The following is a 6,267-nucleotide window of genomic DNA, read 5'->3' as shown; positions in this document are numbered from 1 at the left end:
TGGCAGTCATGTGTTCCCAATTCCCATAAGGACGCCACCCTCCCCTTGATACACGGCGGAATCACATCAGCATGCTGGCTTGCTGATTCTGGATTCAATTTTACACGACAGAGCTTTGGTATTTCACTCGGGAAAACAAAGTGATACTATAATGCAGGTGTGTACTTTACTCTCACTCCAAAACACGTCAGGCGAATAACGAAAATACTATTTCTGTGCAAGAAGAGACGGAAAAAAGTGTGAAATTCCAATGTTAAAAACCGTTCTCTCTAGGATTGTGATCATCTCAAAGTCTACGGGAGCAATACAGCGCCCCTTGCGGTCACATGACTATTAATTCTGCTTTCCAGTTGGTATGGCTACACAATAACGTGACTAACTAGAGAGACGAGGGGGTTGGGTTGGGTTGATTTGTGGGAGAAGACCAAACTGCCAGGTCATCGGTCTCATCGGATTAGGGAAGGACGGGGAATGAAGTCTGCCGTGCCCAGTCAAAGGAACCATACTGGCATTTCCCTGAAGCGATTTAGGGAAATCACGGGAAACCTAAATCAGGATGGCTAGACGCGGGATTGAACCGTCGTCCTCCCAAATTCGAGTCCAGTGTAGAGGCGAGGATTACCGCTGTGCAGTCCTAGGCAGTTAAAATTTGGTTCTATCGGCGAACTGGATAGTGGTTTTCGGATTTTTCCCACATTTATTTAGTCGTATATTGGCCCTGGCTACGTTTAACCTAACCGACACAAAAAAATGTAGCTTTTGGACAACATTTTCTTCAACTTTAGTTATGTCAGTCGACACTGAGAAATATAAATCACGAAAGCAATGCAATATACCCATTAATGCGAACCGATGTGAAGTTTTGTAAGCAGTGTTACAGATGACAACAAAGTTGAATATGCGGTTTTTAACGTTTATTCCCTGTTTACTATTATGATTAATGTGGAATTTTAACTATATCCAGCAGCATTTATCAGTCACTCTCATTTTTTTGCTATTTCAGATTTTTACTTTTTAGATGCAACCTAACATTATGGGAGTATGAGGAAATAATTTTTGTCAATATTTACTAAATCAGGTTGTAATTTCAGATCACTGAATTAAAAAGGTGGCATATACACTGATGTTACGGTGAAAGTGGAAGTTTCAGGGAAAGTATACCATCACTGGTGATAGTGCACCTTCACTAGCCCATTTAGTTATAGTGGATTACTGATTCCAGTTCTGTCAAACAATACACATTGACTAGGGATAGTGCACTATCACTACTGAATGTATACCTTCACTGCCAAGAGCTAAGGAATGTGAACCATGGCTGTAATAACAAAACAGCCGTACTTGGAAAGTTGCATTTACCACTTGTAGTCATATTATGTAAAATTCATTTATTGCAGCAAGGATGTGCATCATGTCACTTTGAGTTGAACAACACATGTTTTTTTTTGCAAAAGCATCTCAGAGTCTGCCATTTTTGCTGGCAATAGCATTTGAAGAATCCCTGCCCACTTCTCATCGACTGAGACGTCGCAACAGTTTTCTCTGCTGGAACTTCCTCCCCTGAAATTATTGGTTCAGATGGTTCAGATGGCTCTGAGCACTATGGGACTTAACATCTTAGGTCATCAGTCCCCTAGAACTTAGAACTACTTAAATCTAACTAACATAAGGACATCACACACATCCATGCCCGAGGCAGGATTCGAATCTGAGACCGTAGCGGTCGCGCGGTTCCAGACTGAAGCGCCTAGAACCGCTCGGCCACAACGGCCGGCCTGAAATTATTCTTAGAGGCCAAGTACTGAACTGGGACCAGAAACAAAATGTTGTAGTTATAGCCGCAGAGGCATATCGTGTCGTCCCTTCCGTAACGATTTATTACTGTGCCTATAGTTGGCTCAGCACACCATCTCTCGTCTGGATTCGGCAGAAGCCATCGGCCATTGTCTCGAGGACGACACGAAAGCTCGACCTAGCATCTCCTCTTCCTCTATCGAACTCAAGATCTGGAACCATCACAATACAGCCCTTTTACACTGCTGTAAAGCAGCGATCTGAACAATGCCGCATTCTTTGCGCTGGTTCTTCTAAGCACTTGTACGCTTCAGTTTTGTGTTTCTTAATAGAACGAGTTGACTCGTCTAAATTAGCCAGGCAGTAGTCATTCTTGTCAGGAATACTTTCTTTCTCTCTGTTCCTGTTGGTATGTTATCCTCTTGCAATCGAGATTTACTGTGTTCATTATCCTGCAACGTTTCAGTCCCTGGCTCACTGCTAACACTCACTCGATTAATTGTATTTTCAAGGTCATCCTCAGAGTGAACGTTCATCAATGCTTCAGGAGGTAAAGTTGTTAAAGACAAACCAAGTTTAGCCGACCGCGGTGGCCGCGCTGTTCTAGGCGCTTCAGTCCGGAACCGCGCGACTGCTTCGGTCGCAGGTTCGAATCCTGCCTCGGGCATGGGTGTGTGTGATGTCCTTAGGTTAGTCAGGTTTAAGTAGTTCTAAGTTCTAGGGGACTGATGACCTCAGATGTTAAATCCCATAGTGCTCACAGCCATTTGAACCATTTTTGAAACCATGTTTAGGAGGGCAGCCAAACATCGCTTCGTAAGGAGATCTTTTAATTCCAAAATGTACAGCGCTGTTCTTCATTAGCTGCACAGATCTTAATGCACGGCTCCACTCCGTGATGTTCTGCTCCTACATCCATGTAGTTAGCATATTTTCTGTGTCTTGATTTCCTCGTTCTACGCTGCCTTAGTTCTGACTGTGTCTAGGTTTATCGCAGACAGTCTTAAAATTGGGCCATAGTTCAGTTAAGCTGCTCATTATTTTGCTAACGAACTCTCTACCATTGTGAGACTGCAATACTGAAGGAGCGCCTAACAATGTAAAAATGTCAATAATGTTATCGCATACCTCTTCAGCTGTTTTGGACTTCAGTGGCCTGAGAACAACAAATTTATGGAGGTGGTCCTGATAAAAAATGGTTCAAATGGCTCTGAGCACTATGGGACTCAACTGCTGAGGTCATTAGTCCCCTAGAACTTAGAACTAGTTAAACCTAACTAACCTAAGGACATCACAAACATCCATGCCCGAGGCAGGATTCGAACCTGCGACCGTAGCGGTCTTGCGGTTCCAGACTGCAGCGCCTTTAACCGCACGGCCACTTCGGCCGGCGGTGGTCCTGATAAATCATAACGAATTTGTAATCTCCATCTGGTTGCGACTGGAAGTCGATGAGGTTATCTTGACATCTCCTTGAACAGTATTGGCTTCACTACTGTTCCTTTTTTCTGACCCTTTTGTTTTTATAAACAAGGGTCACACAAACTAAGATAAATTTGGACATGGTAGCATTGTTGGACGCACCGTTAATAACCCGGGCGCAGCGATGGTACACCTGCACTAGCGGATAATATGCTGCTGTATACTTTCCCTATCCGAGTACAGTGATGGTTCACCTTCACTAGTGGATGTGTTTTTTCAGTTTATGGTAAGCTCTCACTGATCATATTAGTGATGGTGTACATCCACTAGGGAAGGTTTACTTTCCCTAATGTTTCACTTCCACTATAACATTGATATTAATACAATAAAAAATATACTTTCTTGTGCTAGCGAAATAGGCTTATTGTTTAGGCACCAAAGTAACTTGTTTTAAAAATATTAAGTAGATAACTATCGATCTTTTGATATACAACACATTTTATGCACTTGTTTTCAAATTTAGTTCTTGGGGCACAACTGGTATGCTTTGAATCTTATCCACTCTTGGAAAAATTTCTGCGGTCGTCCATGATCTTAGTCCTCCATTTTTGTCGTGGCTATTTAAAACATATATTTTGTTGTTACAATTGTCAGTTCTATCTATTCCTTTGTTTCTGTATCATCTTTGCGAGCTGACATCCCAAAGATGATCGGGATCACATCCGGTTCCTTTTCGTCGAAATGTCTTGGCTCTAACTCGTCTAGGGGTTGCAACGCACGTGTCGCATTATACGCCCTAAATTAGACACTTGTGACCCTTCGTTTAAATTGTCTGGCTGATGGCAAAATGCGAAATACAAAGTTAATATAACATATAATAACAGTAATAATAATATCGGGAACTAAATTAACGACCCATAAATGATGTAGGCCACACAGTTGCGATCTGATTATAATAATGTTTATTCAGAAAGCAAACCAATCGCAAAAGTGATCGTATTTAGAGTTACTATTACACTCGAGCGCATATCCATTTGACACAGTTCGATCATTCACAATCTCATCGCGAAACACGAGTCCAATACTCCACCTCGATATTTACACGAAAAGTTAAGAGATCACACCGGGCGCGTGGCTGCTCACCGCTTAAGTCCCGCGACACCACACAACGCCAAATTTTCTTAGTCGTTTCCCTTTCTAGCTAACTGAAGACCGGCTGTCCGCTTTCGCGTCTCAGTCCGAACTGTCCCCTTTAGCATCTCGACCAGAACTGTGCTCTTTGGTGTCTAGATCAGCACTCTTCAGTCCGTCCCCGGCCGCGTTTCCCGCGCGCAGAACATCTTCGCTCAACTGACTAGCGCAGTTCCTTTTCCTGAAGCCGTCCATCTGATTAGCTACAGCTTGTTCTACATTACTTTACATTTTAACATATTTAAATAATCAAAGCTTGACCACTTTCACATTCTAAATAAAGTAACAATAATATCCATTAGATAATAAACGTTAAATTATTTTACATAAAACTAATAAAATTTCCTTCTTAGCTTTGAATTCCCTGGCCGGTAGCCTTGCATCAATGTGCTTCCTGATAAGCCGGCCGGGGTGGCCGAGCGGTTCTAGGCGCTACAGTCTGAAACTGCGCGGCCGCTACGGTCGCAGGTTCGAATTCTGCCTCGGGCATGGATGTGTGTGATGTCCTTAGGTTAGTTAGGTTTAAATAGTTCTAAGTTTTAGGGGACTGATGACCTTAGAAATTAAGTCCCATAGTGCTCAGAGCCATTTACTTTCTGATAAATAAACAAAGAACAAAAGTAACTATTATGCACTAATCTTTATAACAAATGTTCTCTTACCTTATAATTCAATAGTGGCAACGGCCTTGCCGCAGTGGATACACCGGTTCCCGTCAGATCACCGAAGTTAAACGCTGTCGGGCGTGGCCGGCACTTGGATGGGTGACCATCTGGGCCGCCATGCGCTGTTGTCATTTTTCGGGGTGCACTCAGCCTCGTGGTGCCAATTGAGGAGCTACTCGACCGAATAGTAGCGGCTCCGGTCAACGAAAACCATCATAACGACCAGGAGAGCGCTGTGCTGACCACAGGCCCCTCCTATCCACATCCTTATTGAGGATGACACGGCGGTCGGATGGCCCCGATGGGCCACTTGTGGCCTGAAGACGGAGTGCTTTTATGATTCAATAAGATGTCATGCTGTCACCGTTCTGTGTGTTTTGTGCGGAGGAAATGACGATCTGTTGCTTAACTGTAAATACTGACAATTTAAATTTACTATATCTTTTAAACAAATAAAGTTACAGAGTTGATATTTACAACGTTTGCCATTTTAATGATCCGTTCAAGATCGACCAAAGCGTTCATGTTTTAGCATTCAGGTCTTTGTTACAAAACTGGCTAATTTCACTTTAATAGTGAATCCTAAACTGTTACAGATATGATCAATATTCAAGTTTTATTGGGATTACCATGAAAATTTATGGAATATGGCAGATTAAAATTACTGTGCCTTGATTCCCTGCATTATTACAGAATTAAATAGTTTTCATAAATGTTTCCCTTTATGGCCGATCTTAGGTCCGCCATATTTAACACTGGTACGTCTCCTCGCCCACAAAAGCCTTCTACTGAGTTTCCCTATGTCGTAGGTTCTCGTCTGTCTCACTCACACATTACAGCAGCTAGGCCTCAATAGGCAATAGACGCCTGTGAGTTTCCCTATCTCGTGGCGAATCTACGCCCCTGTGGCAACCTGTCCTGGATGATAGGACTCGTTTCACAATTCCTGAAGGCTGTCTCTTCCATCTATATACTTAAATGAGAGCGCAATGCTCATTAACTCACACCTTCCATATGTAATACCTCCTGAACCTATTCTTCAGTGCTGTTGTCACCTACTAATTTTATTGTTTTGGAATCGTCAATTTAATTTAACTTTTTATGTACGAGGTGTGCGAGTAAAGTAATGAAACTGATATTTTATCTAACAAGGGTTTTATTTTTTTCAAACAACAATATTGTTGCCCTTAAAAGCAGT

At 42.5% G+C, this 6,267-nt stretch overlaps 1 pseudogene; it reads left to right on the top strand.

Moving 5' to 3' along the window:
* The first annotated feature begins 5,082 nt into the window (after positions 1-5,082).
* LOC126089516 (5S ribosomal RNA) lies at positions 5,083-5,200 on the top strand (annotated as a pseudogene).
* Positions 5,201-6,267: the final 1,067 nt, after the last annotated feature.

This window comes from Schistocerca cancellata, chromosome 6 (genome assembly GCF_023864275.1).
Source record: "Schistocerca cancellata isolate TAMUIC-IGC-003103 chromosome 6, iqSchCanc2.1, whole genome shotgun sequence".
NCBI classification, from domain to species: Eukaryota; Metazoa; Arthropoda; class Insecta; order Orthoptera; family Acrididae; genus Schistocerca; species Schistocerca cancellata.
Note: the sequence above shows the minus strand (reverse complement) of the source record. Positions and strands in the feature narration are given on the sequence as shown.